The 19,935-nt window shown below is 38.3% G+C and overlaps 1 long non-coding RNA gene across 2 annotated transcripts in view; it reads right to left on the bottom strand.

Moving 5' to 3' along the window:
- LOC132646365 (uncharacterized) overlaps positions 1-19,935 on the bottom strand; it is a 108,544-nt gene that overhangs the window by 63,266 nt on the left and 25,343 nt on the right. For both annotated transcript variants that reach the window (XR_009584576.1, XR_009584575.1), the window contains exon 2: positions 12,406-12,525. This is a non-coding gene — a long non-coding RNA (uncharacterized LOC132646365). The remainder of the gene's footprint in view (positions 1-12,405; positions 12,526-19,935) is intronic.

The following is a 19,935-nucleotide window of genomic DNA, read 5'->3' as shown; positions in this document are numbered from 1 at the left end:
TTTTTATTTTGGCTCAATGGAGAGATATTTGCTCATGAGACTAAGCAGAGCATCATCACTGTTTTTACCTCTAAGGAAACTCAAGAGCTAAGTTTGAAGTAAAATATTTTCCACACCATAACAAATTAGATTCCAAGTCAGAGACAGATTTGTAATATGTTCACATTTTTTACATCACATTATAATTTTTAAAATGTATGCTAACTTCTCTAGCGAAAGGAATGATCTGGTAGACTTTCCTAGCAGACTCACCATGTTTCCACGGAAAACCAGACAAAGGAAAAGCCATTTTATTATTTTTTTTAGATAACTTCTTGTGACACTGTGAAATCTCTTCCTAAATCATCTAATTTCAGATGATAACATTTTGGTGATAGTCTTCAGATCTTAGTATATTTTAGATTTCACACATTTGTATGGTGACTCTCTTTTTGTATTAAAAAAACTAAGTAATAAATTCCTTAAAAGTTAGGGCATTAGGAATATTTTTTTTTTTTTTTGCTAAGATGCATCAATATCCATTCTCATAGCCAGGAGTAATTTTTGGTTCCGTCTGTAGGTGAGAACTTCACAGGAACTAAAGGCAGTCTATTTAATGACCAATGATAAAACTGAGGATGTGACTCTTTGGCAGCATGCTTGCCTGGTATGTCTGAGGCCCTAGATTCAAACCCAAGCACAAAAGAAAATAAAATCTATCATCCCACCAAATTTATCATGTGGGAAATTCTTGAGAATGAATTTTTACCAAGGTTGGCTTAAATATTTTTAAGGTGCATAAATCATTTCCAATTTCACCTTGCTACATTTTATGTCATAAAAGATTCTAACAGTAAGCTTTGGAAGTGAGATGTGTTTTGAAAGTTAAAAGAGGTTTTCTGAGGTGTGAGAAAAACCAAAATGGATAAGGAGGAGAACTTAAGCAATATTTCTGACACATATTGTGTCCAACAGAAACGAGTGAAAGTCAGTTTTGTAAAATACTCATCAATCAGTAAACAATCAAAATCAAGTCTGGAGCTGGCACGTGACATTGTCATTCATCTGCCTTTAAACACCTGCGAACCATTTGTAGCCGAGAAACAGGGGCCGCCTTTCTTTTTGTTCAGAGCTAAGGTTCCTGCAGAAGCTTCTGTTGAGGGTATTTATGACCACCTGAGTCTCCTGTGAGAAAGACTGGAGAGCAGTCTCCAAGAGGACAAGTCTTTGCAGTCCCCTTTGCACATGTGCCCACTGATGGAAGTTTCAGTGCTGAATAGGGTGCTTCTGTTTAAGCGGCAGTGAAAAGGAGTATGTTTTCTAATGTGTTATGAAGCATCAACAGCATGTGAACAGACCATCACAAACACAGTTCTGCCTTATTGATTCTGAAAACACTTGACCTGTGCCTGAATACTTAAGAATTTCACAGACCAATCCAAAATTTGCTCTTACTGTGTGGTAATGAAAAGTGAATTGTCACTAAGAGAATGCAATGCAAAGGCATAAAGGCAACAAAGCAATTGGACAAGATGTATTGTATATTCTGTATGTAATTTTTAAATTGGTTTTAAAAAGTTCATATAAACATCTTTCTGGACTTTATATTGCTACTTAAATAAAGATGAGCCCTGGCCAGATTTTGTAGAGCAGTGAAGATATACAAACCAGTCACTATCCAAATAAAAATTTGTTTCAAAGTGAGTTAAACCTACAGTATAGAATGTCATATTAAAATATTAGAATAATGTCCAATAACTTCTAGTTATCAGAGGAGAGTCTTATAAAACTAACACACTATTTAAGCATACAGAAATTAGTATCACATGAATACATGAAATACAGTCAAAAAATCCTAATGAAAAAAAGATATTAGATATCACAGTCACTGCATAAATGATATAAGCCTGCTTTAATCATTTGAAATAAACTGTTTAATTATGAGAGACTACTTAATCACTATGAGTGCAAAATTAAAAAAATCAAGCAAAGGGAAATATTAAATTAAGTAGCAAATTAGGGCACACAATATGCTATAGAGAATATTTTAACATTTTGGAGTAAATGAAAGCAAGATGGATAAACAAATAAAAATACAATTAGTAAACTAAATAGAAAATCATATGCAGTTATATTTTTGCCAAGTGATGCTGTGAGTTAGTGCAATATTTAGTCTATTCTGGAACCAATCAGTTTAGTTTTTAGAAAATTGCTGGCAATTGTTTTGATTAATAAAATGATTATAGACATTAGTAAAATCCATCTCACTCTTAATTTTGTGAACAAAACCTACTAATGCTCTTAAAATGAGGATAATCATTATGCCTTTTTTGAAGATAAGTTAATAGGAAGTCCGTGTAGCACTCAGTACTTTTGATCATTTAAAAATAATAAAAGCAAGCCATGTAAATAGCCAAAATGTTTACCAGTTTTAAATCACAAAACTATTCCGCATATTTATTTGATGTCAAAAGACTGTTGAGTATTACGTACCGAGTATTTGAATGTCTGTTTGTTATCTGAAGTACTACATGAACAAATACAGAGTGCTTCAACTCTCACACTTCCTGTCTAACTTAATTCTCTTCCAACCATTTAAACTGGAGTGAGTGTGTACTGAGGCATACATCCTTCTAAACTTGATGGTTGGAGAAAATTATGGCAGTAGAGTCTCCAAATCAAAGATAAGAACATTGAAGACTGGTATATATTTAACCAAAAATGGCTAAACTCAAGATATGATCATGATATGGTGTGTGTGTGTGTGTGTGTGTGTGTGTGTGTGTGTATCTTTGCTGCTAAGCAAAAGACAATGTATACACCTGTAAGAAAGTGGGTCACAGTGTGATAGCCCACACATGAGTACATGATGCCAAAATGTGCACGGTACCACGTAGTGTGCTCGCCAACAGCCTTAGTTTGGAGTTCCCAGAAAACACCAGAACAATGAGCGCTCTCTGGAACACGCGCTTAACTTCTGCAGTGGGGCAGGAAGCACAGCTGCTACAGGAGCTGGGGGCTTCCAGATGGCAAGGCTGCGGACGCTGAGGTCATTTGCAGGAAGAAACAGAAACAATTTTGTTACTGCAGATTATCCTCCCCATTGGGAACCCTGGATCCAGCATAACCTACAGCACGTTGGATATGCACAAGGTGAGGGAGAGGTCTTTATGTTAAAGAGATTTGCACTTCTATCTCTATGGGAAAGGAGGGCTAGGATTATTAATACACAGAGAAAACAGAGTGGTCAGGGGCTCAAATGTACATTATTATATTTATAACCATTTTCAGTCATCCTAAAACAGAAGAAAATTTCTAACCATAAGTCCCAAATTTGGATACTGTTGGCAAGGTATTGGAAAACGATGGTTTTATAAAGCCAGGAAATAAAAAATAAAGTTTAGTTCAAATGGAGTATTCCTACACTGCATTTGAGAATATAAAAGTACTCATTAATGAGTCATCACCTCTCTCCAAGGTCTCCAAATAGCACTAACTGAATAAGGGGAATCAATAATAACTTCTCAATATCCAACCAGCAAGGATTGCTTTCTGACTTCCCTTGTGGTCTGTCAGCTCTCATTTCACAGATAGCCTCAAGACGCCACAATTCCATGAGGAATCTTCAAGCACACATGCCATAGTATGGTATAATTCATTGTCAAATATAACACATATTTATTGGAAGATTAGATGCTAATTCAATTGACAGTGTCTTGTTTTGAAAGAATTGTGTTATTTATCATGGCTAAGTGACTCGATGATTCTGCCAAATAAGCAGGATATTTGGTGCCCTGGTTTATTACGAGAGTTACAGTTCAATGTTGGTTTCATTCGCTTAAGCACAAAGAGATGGACCTCACCTCATCTTCATTTCAGCTCACTTCTAAAACACCACGCATTTTGGTTTCTGTGGAAAGCTACATGGTAACAGCTGACTGGCCATGGTACAGGATAATCTTCAGCTAAACAGTCACACAGCAAATGGGCCATTTTTCTGTTGGGATTCCATCATTTTGTCAAATTTGTGAATTAGGATTAGAAGCTGACTCCTGTCTGAGGATGATTAGTTTATCACATCTAATTCAGGGACTTCTCAGGTAGCTGGTTTTCTCTGGATGCTTAGAAATGCCCAAAGTATAAGGAAACATTCAACAGCCCTGTGGTCCATGTCTCATCCACATGATGAACTGATCAGCTACACCATGTACTTCAGTTTGGTGGCCTCCACCACCATTGCGGGGAGCCCTGAATATCTGCCAAGATGTGCTTTGCAGTTCTGGCTAACCTCTGAAGTGTATTATGACCTGTGGATTAGCACTTACTTAAATTTAATAGAATCTTGATGAATTCTAAGTAATAGTATTGAGCAATAGTTGTTATAAGTAATAAAAAATTATAAGGCTGAGAGATATTGGATATTAGGGTGAGGTTGAACACCAAAAGAACAAAATCATTAATTCTTTGTGAGCAGGTGGAATAGGGATAATTCATGGAAAAGATAAATAAAATGTTGATGAAAGGTACTTTTAGTTTTGTGTTACTGTATAGTGCATTTAAAATTAAATGGATTGAAATTTCTATTTGGGGAGAGATCATCTGTTCTGTTTTTCTCTTCCAGTTTCTTTTCTTTCAATATTATGTGACTGATCTTGTTGAAAACAATCTCATTTGTAACCCATCTATTCTGCTAGTAAAGCTAAGTTGGTCTATTACAAATGAGTATTCCCAATTAAAAAAAAATATTGTTTAACCTGGAATGGTCTTTGCCATTTGTTTTTTATTACTATTGATTCAATTTACATCTCGGTCATAGGCCCCTCCCTCCTCTCCTCACAGTCCCACCCTCCTTCTTGCATCCCCTCTCCCCTACTCCTTAGAATAAAGGAACCCCCCTACCCAGACACCCCAGCTCATCTATTCACATGAGGACTGAGTTCATCTTGTTCCTTTGTGGCCTTGTAGAGAAGTCCAATCACAGGGGAGTATTCAGAAAGCAGGCAAAATAATCTGTGTCAGAGATACACCCCATGCCTCTAACTAGTGAGCTGACAGGAAGCCTAAGGTGTCCACTGGACTTATCTTCTTGAGGTCTGAGCATTGTAGTATGTCTATCCTCTACTAAATGACTAAAATCTGCTTATAAGTGAGTATATACCATGGGTCCAAAACATATAATTATTAAAAAATTAATAAATAAAATAAATACCAACAAACCAAATAATTCCAATTAAAAATGGGATACAGAGCTAAACAATGCTCAACAAGGAATCTCGAATGGCAGAGAAACACTCAGCATACGTAGTTATTCAGGAAAATGCAAATAAAAATGACTCTGAGATTGCATATCATACCTGTCAGAATGGTCAAGAACAAAATCTCAAGTGACAACACATGCTGGCAAGGATGTGGAGAAAGGGGAATTCTCGTTCACTGCTGGTAGGATTACAAACTTTTACAACCCCTTTGGAAACCTATCTGGCACTTTCTCAGAAAAGCGGAAATAGTGCTACTTCAAGATCCAGCTATATTACTCCTGGGTATATACCTGAAAGATGCTCCACCATGCAACATAGGACATTTGATCAACCATGTTCATAGCAGCTTTATTTGTAATAGACAGAAACTGGAAACAGATGTCCCTCAACTGAAGAATGAATAAGATTCTGTGGTACATTTACACAATGAAATACTACTCAGCCATTAAAAACAAGGAAATCTTGAAATTTGCAGGCAAATGGATGGAACTAGAAAAGATCATCCTGAGTGAAGCAACACTGTCTTTGGCATTTCTAACAAAAAGAAAGTCCTTAGTTCAAACCAAGAACTGGTCCCTGAGTGTCATCAGGAGAGCTCTACAATAGTGGTCCCCTGCTACCACTGGACCACTGGTCATATATGCAGGCTGTCAGCTTCATTTATACCACTGGACCACTGGTCATCCGTGCAGGATATTGGGCTTCACTTGAAGCAGAGACTCTAGGGAAAACCTGAGCAGTCAATATTTTCACAAACATTTTGAGAAGTTTTGGGAACACCAAACTTTGGGGAACTCTGGACTAGAAAAGTCTGAGATAGTGCCTTTAGCAACAAAGTTGCTGGAAACTGCTTCCCAGTCCATCACTAAACCAAATTGTAATTTCTTTTTGATGTGAACTCATTCACGATGATTTTTTTTAATCAGGAGACATCTAATGGCAGGCAAAAAGTTCTCATATCAATGCATTCCTTTTATTTCACATCATGTTAGTTACTACCAGGGAAAGACCCCACAGCAGTTTAACAAATTATGTGACATATCAAAACAAAGCACAATCATTATAGACTCTTCATAAAGAAAAGAGTGTGGTAGAGTCCTAATGCCACTTCATGTCTAAATCTTGACACTACAGATACACATCTGTAAGTCCTGTGATGTTACCGTTAACTCATGAATAGATTTGAGTCAAGGTCTTGCCTTAGCATATAACTAAGGGCCATCTCACTGCACATGGGTCTGGGTGTCTTAGTAAAATCTCAAACTGCACACACATAAAGCACCGCCAGAGTCCACAGCCCAGTTTCTAAACGAAATGGATAATGATCTACGCACACCTCCATGTACACGTGCTGAGTTTGAACTCACTGCCTCCACGTCACCTGGGAAAGGCATAAAGCAGAAAACTACAGAAACTTTAGAAAAGTTGGCGAGTACTAAAATGAACAAAGAGAAAACTCAGCTTTGTCACACAGGTGCACAACGGGCGGCCACAGCAGCCACACGGTATACATGTGCACACACACGCACACTCACTCACTGGACAATTATAAACTCATTTAGGAAGTTAACAGACCCAGATTACTCTTGTAATAGTTTTGTTCATGTGAGCTCAAACTAAGATATAGCATCTTGGTAATGTTAACTAATTTTTGAAAAGAACAAATTAAGACCATAGACTTTTTTCCCTGTCATCAAAGATCATTTTCTTTTAATGATTCATCTTCTTAGTTTCTATGTGAATATTACATTTTTATGTTTTTTCCAATCAAAACCTCTGCCAGTATACAAACACACGCATGCATATATAGAAAGAAGCAAGTTTGTAATTTCTCTTCCACCTCCTTATTAGTTAGAAAGGACCAAGATTATCAATCCATTTCCCTAATGATCCTACATGATCTCTTTAAACTTTCTTCATTGTTCACTATTTTATGTGCTTTCCCAAGAAAGCTGTTTAGTAATTGGATAAATCCCAAACTAATGACAAAGCACAATTAGGACCATGTTTGTAATTTCAGTTTCACACAGAATCATTCCAATTATTTCCATTGTCAAAAACTATGTTCTGAAAACATATTACTATATTTAATGATAATATATGAGAAAAGTATTTCATTTCCAAATGAAGATGAATATTTTATTTCAGCATAGCTGGGTACTTTGAATAGTTTTAACCAAAGCACTAAGTATTAGCCCATATTCGATGACCTTTTATGTTCATATGTCATCAAGTGAGTGATGCAGGTGATGGACGCACAGCTAGACTAACAGTTTTACATAAACAGATAAAATACTGTCTTGCAGGGACATTTGTGTCATAGCTGTTCAGAAAAATGCTGGACATATAAAAAATTCTATTAAAGTCATTGTGAAGATCTGATATAACTCATTTTATGTATAGATCAAAGAAGAAACCCAAAATATCTGAGCAGGTAGCTCTCAGCCAGGGAGAGCTTGTCTCAGAAGGACCTTTGGGTCTGTATGAGTGCAAGGAGGGTGGAAATATGCCCAGCAGGAAGGAGCCAGAGCTGAGGAATCTCCCCACAAACAGAATTATCTGGATTAAAATAACAGTAGAGGTCAGGATGAGTGACCCTGACCTAGAGAAAAATAACATACTCTTCACTCAATATAAACTGGCCATAGTTACTATAATTTCTGTTACCCACTTGGGAAATGAGAGCCTCCATCACAGTGGCATGGCCCCATGAGAGGAGTGAAATTCCCCCCTTTCTACTCAAAGCTCCACTCTAATTTCCAAGGCCTCCAAAGAGTTTCCACCCCAATGCAGAAAATATAGCTAATTGGTTTAGATCGGCAGGGAGTCTGCACTGAAGGTTTTGTTCTGTGCCAAGATTCTGAGTTATATATCTCCTGCCCCAGGTGAGCGTACAGCTTTGCTCGTCATCTTCTTGGGAAAAGCAAGATGCTGCATAGGATTGTGTGTGCTCACTTTGATAGGGGAGTAAGATTCTTTATCTCCCTATACTTTCTCAATTTAGAAGTACAGGCTAAACTGTACAGCCCAGTTTCTAAATGAAATGGATAGTGGTCTGTCTGCACCTTTCAGTGTGCCTTTACAAACTCCCAATAGCTGTGGAATTCATTCTCACGTATAGAATGTGGACCCTCCCAGAGCTATTCCTAAATCTCCCGACTAGAGATGCCATTCACTATATAGCATAATTTTAGTACATAAAATTAATACTAGAGAAATTTGGCTGACAAAACTCTGGTTTAATTATTTTTTAAAGCATGTGATTATAGAATTTCTGTTTTACTTAGATGCAGCCTCAGTTTATGAGATGTCTGCCTGCATGAACAGCTAATAGCATTTGCTGGTGGAGAACCACTCAGAGATTATTATTTCATAAAAATATCCATGTTTCACTGAAGACACAGCCATCTTTAAAACATGTCAATCAAAACATCTGTAGAAGCACCCTGAATTCTTAAAAACACCTTAGGCTTGACTTCTTAACCAAAGTATAGTGTGGCAAGCTTTTTGGAATTAAGACATACTATTTGCCTAATTTTAAAAACTACACACTTTTGTGTGCTGATTCAAAATTACATTTTTCTTTCTAAAGAAATAAATTTCCTAAGAAAGGTAGAAAATTCATTAAGGGGTATAATTAAAAATTTAAGTCAGGTGGTGACTAATGTATACAATCTTTTTAAAAATTATTTTATTATTTTTTATTAATTACACTTTATTTACTTTGTATCCCCCCTGTAGTTCCCTCCCTCCTCCCCTCCTGATCCTCTCTCCCCCTTCTCCACACATGCCCCTCCCCACATCCACTGATAGGGGAGGTCTTTCTCTCCTTCCTTCTGATCTTAGTCTATCAGATCACATCAGGAGTGGCTGCATTGTCTTCCTCTGTGGCCTGGTAAGGCTGTTCCCCCCTCAGGAGGAGGTGAACAAAGAGCAGGCCAATCAGTTCATGTCAGAGACAGTCCCTGTTCCCATTACTATGGAACCCACTTGGACACTAAACTGCCATGAGCTACATATGTGCAGGGGTTCTAGGTTATCTCCATGCATGGTCCTTGGTTTGAGTATCAGTCTCGGAAAAGACCTGTGCCCAGATTTTTTTGGTTCTGTTGCTCTCCTTGTGGAACTCCTGTCCTCTCCTGGTCTTACTATTTCTTGCTTCTTTCATAAGATTCCCTGCACTCTGCCCAATATATCTGGGCACAGGGGTCTTTTATGAGACTGTTTATCAAACCAAGGACCATGTATAGATATAACCTAGAACCTCTGCTCGGATGTAGCCCATGGTAGCTCAGTATTCAAGTGGGCACCCTAGTAAGGGGAACAGGGGCTATTTCTGACATGAACTCAATGGTGGACTCTTTGATGCCCGTATCCCCCAAGGCAGGAGCAGCCCTACTAGGCCACAGAGGAGGACTTTGCAGCCAGTCCTGAAGATACCTGGATAAACCAGGGTCAGATGAAAGGGAAGGAGGTCCACCCTATAAGTGGACTTGGAAAGGGGCAGGGAGAGATGAGGGAGGGAGGGTGGGATTGGGAGAGAATGAGGGAGTGGGATACAGCTGGGATACAAAGTTAATAAACTATACCTAATATTAAAAAAAAATTCACCAGCCATAAAGAAGAGGAAACTAACCAAAACTTAAAACTCCTGCCTTTCCAAAGAGGATGGACATCAGAAGAAGGAGAAAATAAGGAACAAGTCAGGAGCCTGCCACAGAGGGACTCTGAAAGGCTCTGCCCTGCAGGGTATCAAAGCAGATGCTGAGACTTATGTCTACAGTCTGAACACTCTGAAGAGAGAGACAGGGGGATGACCTTGAGTTTTTAGCCAACCTAGGCTCCAGAATAAGACATCGTCTCAAAAATCAACAAAAATTTTCAAAACTAGAATGTACATAAATATTATTGGTATATATTTAATATCTTGTTTTTAAGCATTATGACAATCATATCTTCCAGAATAAATTATATTTCCTACAGAACCCTAACAATGCTTCTAACGGTAGGATGCATTGGTTTGTTTGCCATGCTTCTCCTCCTTATTCCCACAGCTGCGGGTTCTCATGGGGATATTCATAAATGAGAAAATGGGCTTTCATCTCACCCAGCTTAAAAAGACAAAACAAAACACAATACGGAGACGAGAAAAGAACTCCCAAAGTTCTAATACAATTTACCTACTAACTTACCTTCCTTTCTTCCAAGTATCCTCCTGAGCAACCAATGTAAGCAAAAACCATCAGAACAGAACAGAAAAAAACAAAAACAAAAAAACAAAAACAAATTGAAGCTGCATATGTGTCCAAAAGAAAATATTCAATTATGAGTAGAATTTTGTTGAGTTTCATGTGTATATAGATGTCAGAAGATAAAAGCCTGAAGTCAGTTTGCTGTGTGAACAATATCCTCGGGCAATTTAAACATATACTCTTGTCTAAGTTGGACAGTAATTCCTATTTTCTGTGTATATATTTTGATAAGTATGTTTCTCCTTAAACATTTCTACAGCATTCCCTCTAGGTGTGTGTTTTCTTGATGTATACATGTGCAAATGTGTAATTAAATTGATGGCCCTTTCAGGCTAGTTCGATGTCATAGGAGGTACCTTAAGGACTGCCTGCTTTCCACCTGATAAGTTACAATGTACAGTTTCTCCACTTTCCAGCATTTATATAATTGTGTTAGACTCTATGAAACTAAGGATAATGCTAAATTATGAACTGAGGATTACAGTCCACCAGTACGTCCAGCGTATGTGCCTCTGGTCCACTGAGGAGTCTTTTAGATGCAGTGTCTTCAAAAAAATATGCTTTGATTTTTAATTTTTTTATATTTTATTTTTATTTTCTAGGAGATATCATCATGGAATATGAGTCTGGGGGCTGGTAACTGCTGTTTTTGCTTTGTTTTGCTTTAAAGTAAGGAAACAGGAGGATGGAAAATCAAGTATGCACCTGTCAATAACTGGAATCCAATCAACTGTGAAGTGGGGTCACAGGTATTGGGCCACGGGCACTTTGGGGGTAAAGCATGGTGAGGACTCCCCACCATGCCACATAGTACATTCTGAAATGTGCGGTCTGACTTACCACCAGGGCAGTCTGCTCTTCCAGGCTTTAGGCTCCAGTAGCCATGTCTTCAGCCACGTTACTCTGGCAGTTGATTTTGTCACCACCACAGAAACAGAAATTATAGCTTTCAACCTTTCATTTCATCCCTCTAGTTCACCTATAACCCTCTAGCTCCAGTCTGTCTGCCGACTTAACACAGGTTTTTGGGGTTTTTTTTGTTTGTTTGTTTGGTTGGCTGGTTCCAGGTGTTGGAGGGGTGGTTTTACTAAAAAACAAACAAACCAGCAAACAAAGCAAAAACTATTATAGCTTTGGGGATGTATTATACACAGAAAATTGTAGACAGTTCTGAGAATTTTGATATAAGAATGGAGAGAGAGAGAGAGAGAGAGAGAGAGAGAGAGAGAGAGAGAGAGATCACCCTGCTGGGAACATAAAACAGCACAGAGAACACATAGTAATGACCCTCATAATTGAGATTGTCATGTGTCTTATTAAAAGCCATCATTTACCTAGATGACTTTCTTGATAAAAATAGTACGATGCCTTACAGATTTTACACAAACATGTTTTTCAAAGCCTTGTTGATGTATTTTCTTGTGTATGTTGTTTGGTTGGGTCCTTCAAAGGGCTTCAAGGGTTACTTTTATATTTAAAAAGAGTGAAGATGAAAGCTGTTACTTGAGTGCAGCTTTGCGTTCAGCGGCACCAGGATGCTTATTACAACTGCCCTGACGAGACAGTGGGGGCAGCTCTTGCGTCCACTCTCCTCCTCTGTGTATTTAGGTGCTCTGGCTGCTGGCTTGCCTAAGTGATGCAGCTTAGATTTAATGAAAGGACAGTAAACAACATAAATTATAAAAGACATCTGCTAACCAGAACAAGAAGAGGGAGGAGAAAGGGGAGGGAAGGTGTGAGAATGAGAAAGGGAGGGAGAGGAAGACAGAAACACAAATGCTGGGGCTTGTGCATAGAGGCACAGGGCAAAAAGAGAGAGGAAACTCTCTGTCAGAGAAAGAACAAAGTGTTTCCAGTGAGCTCCAAGAAATGACGTACCTTAGTCAATTTCTAATTTTAGGGTACAACAAACCAACCTTTTTAAGTTCCTCAGAGACGTGTTCATTGCTGCGGTTCCTGTCCGACTGCCACTGAACATGCAGATGGAGCTGCCCTTCAGTCTCCTTCATGGACTTGCCGGCCCTTGTGTCCAGAGCCTATGCAAAACAAAAATAAAAAAGAGCTTCTTTCGAACTCAGGCCACGTCAAGCAGGTTATCCAAAGTGTTTTCTTACCCTTTTAAAGGGATGACTTCCCACCCAGCACCTCACAGGGATTGCCCGCTTTTGCTATGCTGCATGTTGCCAGCTTCATGATTAACTTTGGCACCAGAGATCACTGAAATTCTCGACTGCCATAAATATAGCTTTTCCAATAACAAGAGGCCCTGGTAAAGCTAAGGATTTTAGCTACCTCCAGCCTATGAATCAATTTTAAAGATTAGTTTTCTCTGGAATTTATTTCCTATACCAAGAGCATTAAACTATTTTTAAATGTTTCAATTATCAACAACATCTACCTGTATTCTAAAATATCTTAAACATATTAGTTTTGTTTTTATCATCTCATTTTTCTGAAGATACAAGCTTACCTAGTGATAGCATGCTATTTTTATACCATTCTTTCATCCTGTGGTCATTGTTTAAGTTTTAAGTTCTAAGGAAAAAAATGCTGTGATTCAATAATGTGATTTGAATGTGCTTTCCATATTGAATTAGAGAATTCTAGCAAATTAGAAAAGACAAAAAAGAAAACAGAATCCTCCAACCCCCCCCCCAAAAAAAAGTTTCTTAATTTTGATTTACTGGGTTTACTTAGGGTATTTTTTTTCTTTAAATGTATTTCTATTATTTTTATTTCTAAAGACTGTGGTTGGCTTTCTTCAATGATTTTTTTTTAACCTCACACCTTGTCTTCTTCCTGGGATGGCCCGTTTTCACTGTCTTCTGGAGCTGAGCTCTGGGGCCTCCAGGATGTAGCTAAAGAGAGGAGAATGACCCTGCTGGCTGGCAGTGTGAGGCAGAGCGGTGACCACTCTGCATGTCCTCCTGGCAGAGGCTCCCGGGCGTGGGGAGGGGCCGAAGAGGCTGGCTTTCTAACTGCAAGTTTCCCGTTATGCCATTCTACTTCACACTGTGTCACATTGGATCCAGTACCATTAGTAGGGTAATGGTCAAGAGAAGACGAAGTCAGTATGACTGAGTAAACGTGACGTGTGGTGAATAGTTAACTTTGAACTTCAGGTTGCAGGATGTGGAAATACTATGAAAGTGCACACATCCATCTGTACAGCACAGCGTTCTCAACACAGAGCCCTAGGCTGGGCGTCGACGACCACACGGACGAGCCACACCTGCCAAGCACACTGCACATCTACGTCCTTCACACAATGTGTCACAGCCTTTCCCCTCAGCTCTTAAATATGCATTTAGAACAGAAAGTGGCCTTCAGGGACGACTCTCTGAAAGTTAGTTACAACTTGCAAAATTCTTTATGTTCTGGGCAGGAGAACTGAGATGGTCTCTAAGTAAGATTGCAAGGTGGCTACACTGAGAATAAAAAGTATGCTTCCAACCAAACCGCTGTTTGTTTCTGACAAGTATATTTACGCTTAGGCAGGGTATTTTAATAACACATATGAAATATCAAATTTGCTAATATTAAAAGTATCCTTTAAAATGCTAGTATTCTCCCCAGACTGAATATGATCCCTACAGTGTCCTGAAATGGGTATTTCTGTGAATAAAGAGGTTATATAAAATATTTTCAGTCTTAAGATTTACGTCCTTGTGGGAGGGGGGTACAGCCTTGCCAAGCCACAGAGAAAGATGATGCAGCCAGCCTTGATGAGACCTGATAGGCCAAATAGAAGGGGAGGAGGTCCTCCCCTATCAGGGGACTAGAGAAAGGGCATAGGGGGAGATAAGGGAGAGGACTGCAGAAGGGATACAAAGTAAATAAACTGTAATGAATATAAATAAATAAATAAATATTAAAAATATTTACCCAATAGTCTCATTATCCTCTCATTTTGAAACCTCTTTTTGGATTCTGAAGTATTCTCTCTTTCTCTATGTCTGTCTCTGTCTCGCTGCCCTTCTTACTCTGATGTTTCTATATTTTAAGGAAATTTAAGAATATATTTTCTTATACCTTGTACAAAATGTGCTTGCTTTCTTTTAAACTTGTTGTATGACTTTTTTTTTTTTAATTAAAACATCCCCAGTGCAATTTCTTGGTCTATTACCCCTGACAGCTACTATTAATTATGTTTTAACCTGTTAAGGGTACACTTTCTTAGGTGTATTAAACTAAGTTTTCTGCAAACACCAAAGTCATCTTCTGCGTAGCAGGGCTGGGAGTCCAGGCAGAGAGGAAGAAAAGCAGAATCTTTCTCAGTGGACAGTCTTTCTTTGTCTCCCAGCCCGGCCTTTGCACCTACACATGGCCTGGCTCGATGGGGAGGCCCAGCAGATGGCCTTCGCTGTGGAAGCTGGGGCTCTGGGCCCACGAGAAACCTGCACGCTTGGCAAAGCTGAGACGCCAAGGTTTCATGGCTAATAAAGTACTTGCTGTCTCTCCAGTAATGATATCCTGGGGCTGCTGGGAGGAGATTCTTTTCACAAGAAACATACTCACAGGAATTTAATACTATCTTGCTAAACCCTTTGATTCAATAAGGTTTTAATTACCCAACAGTCGTTTATGATGAGGATCTCTTTACTAAGCTCATTCTTTTGCTTTCTTAACCACGTACTTCAGCAAATAAAATATCTTACCATTGGAGGTCGTTTTTTACAGACTGAAAATACTTTTAGGTTAAATAACATTTCTTAGGCATTGATGCAATTGAGCAAAATTTCAGTCTTCAGAGCAGCTGAGCCCTGCCTCTCAGAGACTGCACATATGTGTCAGCTTTCAATTTTTCTCACCAGTGTTTTACATGTGAAATCTATTTTCCTTGAGAAAATGGAATCTTTGTGTCTTTGTCTGGAAGGCGCGCTGTGCTCAGGCGTGTTCTGGCAGGAACTGTGACTGCCAAGGCCCTGGGGGAGGGGCCTGGCAGTCATTTGTCAGCTGTCCTGCATCTGTAATTTCTGGCCACTCAGCACTATCACGGAGTCTTAGAAAGGGGGCTCGAAGGGTAGGGAATGAGCTTGTCACTGATGAAAGCCAAACCCCGAATAACTGACTGATGTTGATGACCAAAGGGAAGGGGAGTATGAAAAACTTCTATTGCACTTTAATGAAAAAGATTTAATTTTTTTTTTTTTTTTTTTTTAGTTTTGGAAATGGCTAATTTATGAAATTGCACATGGCAACACTCTCAGACCTCAGTCTAGAAAGGCCCTGTCCATACTGTGTTACCAATTTCACTGCTTTTACCTTGGCGAAAGATCTTGAAAGTATTTTAATTTTCCACCAGTGGCTTCTGGTTATTTCTGCTCTTACTCCCTTGTAACAAAACTGACAGCACAATTAAACATCTGCATTTTAAAAATGGATTTTTTTTTCTTCCCTGACTATTTTGCTTTGCTTCTAAAATTTCCAGATGTTTTGAGTTCTTTATGATTTTAATGTATGCAAATATATTTGCTTATATTTTAGAGAGAGAGAACAGAAGGAAGGGACAGCATGAGAGAGACAGGAACAGAGACAGAGAGACACACAGAGAGACAGAGACCAGATGACTCCATAAGAAAAGCTTTGTAATAATATATCAAGCATCAAATCTCTATTTTTTTCTCTTTGTAGATTTACATTAGAATAATTTTTGTCTCTTAGTTCTTTACTAATTTAACTGAATTTTACAACCTGTTTGTAAATTTACATCTTTCTGTCTCTTAACAGGAGAGAAAGCTTTCTCCGGATTCCGTCTTTTCATTTCAGTGAGAGATCAGAAGTTGCAGGGTAGGAGAAGAAATGATGTATTTCAACTGAGCTTCCAGCTTTATGGACACATTAAGGGAATGGTCACTATGTGGCCTGAAGTGTTTGGACAGGAATTACAGGAGTGTCCCTAACGTTCTACGAAAACTTGTTTCCCATAATTAATAACAGGAAGCTGGTAAATAGACTCTTGCATACAAATGAATGCCAAACAGCAATATAAAGGAAACAGGGTAAGAAGCAATAGCAGTGTGTGGTACCCAAGTGGTTCAGACCAGAAATATGTAGGAGATATGTGCTCACACAATCCTTGGGAGTAAATGAATATTCATTTTCCTTTCTTTACTGTTCAAACACATGCTTGGAGAATGCAGCCATTTCTCCCCCAGTATAATAATTAACACAGTGATCTCAGGCAAATGGCATGGTTGGTAGTTAGGCAGAAGAGTGGCAACAGTAATTATGGAGGAAGACAATATATTTTAAAAATATTATTTTGAGATTTTTAAGGGCCATTCTCACAGTACCCTTTTGGAAATTGTAATACCTAGCAGGGGAATTTCTGTACATGTAAGGTGTTTGGGGAAGCGGGTGAGCAGATTTATGAGTCTGGAACTAAATGCATCATTAATTAGACAGATAACAGAGCAGGGCGATTGACCCACTTCTGCTCGGAGCTCTGGGCTAAGCTCTCTGAGAACTGACAGGTCTTTATCTTCTAATTGTATCAAAAAATGGGGACTGTCTGATCCCAGTCATGACCTTGAAAGCAGCAAAGGGATGTGTGGTGTCCCTGTTCCTTAGAAATGCTGAATTCAATCCTGAAGTTTAAAGTTTCAAAAGCAGAACTAGCTGCTTAATTTGTTGAATTTTTATAGTGAATCATTTCTTCTCTTAACAAAAAACAAAACAAACAAAAAACAACTAACTCCTGTCAGGAAGGTAATTACCCTAAAAATGTTAAATATAAGACTCAGCTCAATTAACGGTGTATTTCTCCTTTTGTAAGATGAGGAGGAGAATAAGGAATTCTGGGAGAAGGGACAGTTTCTTTTATAAGGTCATGTACTATAAGGAAAATACCTTTTTCCCACTCTATCAATGCAAAGCATATCTCCACAGCACTCTGGACCTACAGCCACATGCTTTGCTGATTGCTCTCAACACACCAGACATTAGCTCCGGAAAGATGAGACCAGACAATGTTTTGCATGGCAGGGCATGTGTAATGCACACGTACATAGCTGAGCCTGGAATTGAAAACCTTCTTACCTTGGCCAAACCTTCAACAATTATATACATTAAGGCAGAGAAACTGTACTAAAAGTTAGTTGGGCCTAATTATTCTCGTGTTTCTCTCTGTGTAAAGAAAAGTGCACGTCTCAAAATTTATCTATCTAGCATCTATATTAACTGTGCAAATTGTCAGCAATGAAATGAGTATTTTACAACAGTTGGAAAAATTAATATAGTTTTGTTGGAAAAACTAAGAGTTTTGCTAAGTTAAAAAATAAGGATATAGGTTTGCTAAGTCAAAATCTTTAGGCTGTAAAATTTTAGAGAGCCTAGAGGTAAGAAAAATATGCAAGAATATAAGTGATTATATTTGAGGTGTATTTTGTTAAGGATAATATGGACAATGTACAGTAACTGATTATTAGCAAAATTTCAATAGAGTAGTATTCTCTGAGCTCTCCATAAACAGAGATATAAAAGCCAGAGTCACACTATTTTAAGTTGGAGTTTAGAAAGCATTAAATATGTTCCACTTGGTTTTTAAAGCCCTGAGAAGCTTCCTAAGGATAAAATATGTTTATTATTTATTAGCTAAATTATTAAATATAATTCTACATTAAAACAAATGAGGGATTTAGGTATAGACAGGTTGTAAGTTGATTGCTATGTCTCTGGGTTTGTACACTCTGGCATGGGTGAAGGAGAAAAGGGAGGGAGGGAGAGAGAGGAAGGAGAAGAGGAGGAGTAGTTTTAATTTATTTTTACGGGATAACTCATTTGAAAGATGTTCATTTGTGAAAATGATTTGTCCTAAGGAATAAGTAGGTCTGTGAGTCAAAGTGTAACCAGAGCCACCAAAACCTTGTCAGGCTCCTTTCTTGGGTTGGAGAGAACTGTTGATGGTAGTGAAGAAGAACATTTCTTCATGTCATTCATTCCATCAGAGCATAATGGCTAGTCCCTAGGCGGGTCTAACAGGGGCAACTCAGTACATTTGAAAAAGAGAACAAGAAAAAGCCTTATGCATTACTGTCACACAGGAACCACGTCAATGGTGGAGGAAAGAATAAGAATTTAGTGGTGGCTGTGACCTCATCATTTTTAGGAACCAGCTTAGTCTCCAGATGAGTTCCAGGGCAGCCTGGAGTGAGAATCTGCCTCAGAACAAAAATAAATCATAAATAAAATAAATAATAAACAAAATTTGTGTTAGTTCTGAACAATGATATATAGAAGAAAACAATATTATAAGGATATGAGGTTGCATATTATGTGTTGCCCCATACAAATATTCATATGAAAAGGGTCTGGGTATAGCTCACTGGGCGATGACTGACGGGAATATGCAACACCCTTAGCTGAAGAACTAAGATTCCTAAAGTCAAGTCCTAATTCAGGACTGGGGAAATGATCTCAGTTCAGTCTCAAACAATGTGGACACCAGAGTTTCATTCTCCTGTTTGCTTGCCCTGCCAGTGTGTGTGACAGAAGGCTGCTCTGTCTTGTCTTATATTTTTCTTCTACTTTTCGTGTTTTTTAGTACCCTGTTTCAAAAACACTGAGGATCTGCTTCTTGAGTCATGTTTCTGCTATTTAGTCACATACAAATTTTCTTTAATAAGCATTTGAGAGAGCTAAAAATGAGTACAGAAGGAAGCTGGCAAAATTAACTTTAGCAACAAGGTGGTACATCTGTTATGGATGAACTCGTAGCACAAGCCAGAAGGCTTCTGTATTCCGGCAACTAGGAGTGGGGACTGGGGCAATCCTCTCTAACAGAAGTCACGGAAGAACACTGAAGCAGCAAGCACTGTGGTGTATTTCTTTCAGATCTCCAACAGTTTGGACATTCCCTTCCTGTTCCTTCTGAAGATTCCTTATCATCAAGCACACATCTAAGACTATCTCATAGCTCCCCAAATAGGGATGTTCTTTCAAATTCTGCAGATCCTTTTGTCTTGTGTTTTTGTGTACTTTAATGACCACATCCCTGTACATTTCCTGTCATTGTCATTTTTCTAAACACTGTAACCTGTAATACACATTGAGTCTACAGGAAGAAAACATGTTATTTTGTTAATAATGTGCTAGCAGCAGAAATTATTAAGATCAAGGAGTAATTTTTAACATCTTTTCAATGATAAACAAGTGATGGTTGTAATGGACCTGCAATGAAGTAACAATTAAAATTTTACAGACAGTATAATTATAGGTCAGGAATGGACACATACAATGTTATTAAATATCAGAATATTACAGATTTTTCCCATGATAAATAACAGAATCTACTCAAAATATACTTTTAAAAAATTGCCTTATAATCAGAGCCAGACAATGAAGTATCATTGTTGCCAATCAATATTTTCTTTCTCTTTCCTCTTTCCCACCATTTACAAAAAGAATCACCTCCACTGTGCCACACATGAAAACTTATGTTTATA

This window comes from Meriones unguiculatus, chromosome 11 (genome assembly GCF_030254825.1).
Source record: "Meriones unguiculatus strain TT.TT164.6M chromosome 11, Bangor_MerUng_6.1, whole genome shotgun sequence".
In the NCBI taxonomy this organism is placed as follows: domain Eukaryota; kingdom Metazoa; phylum Chordata; class Mammalia; order Rodentia; family Muridae; genus Meriones; species Meriones unguiculatus.
This window is presented reverse-complemented; position numbering and strand designations above follow the sequence as displayed.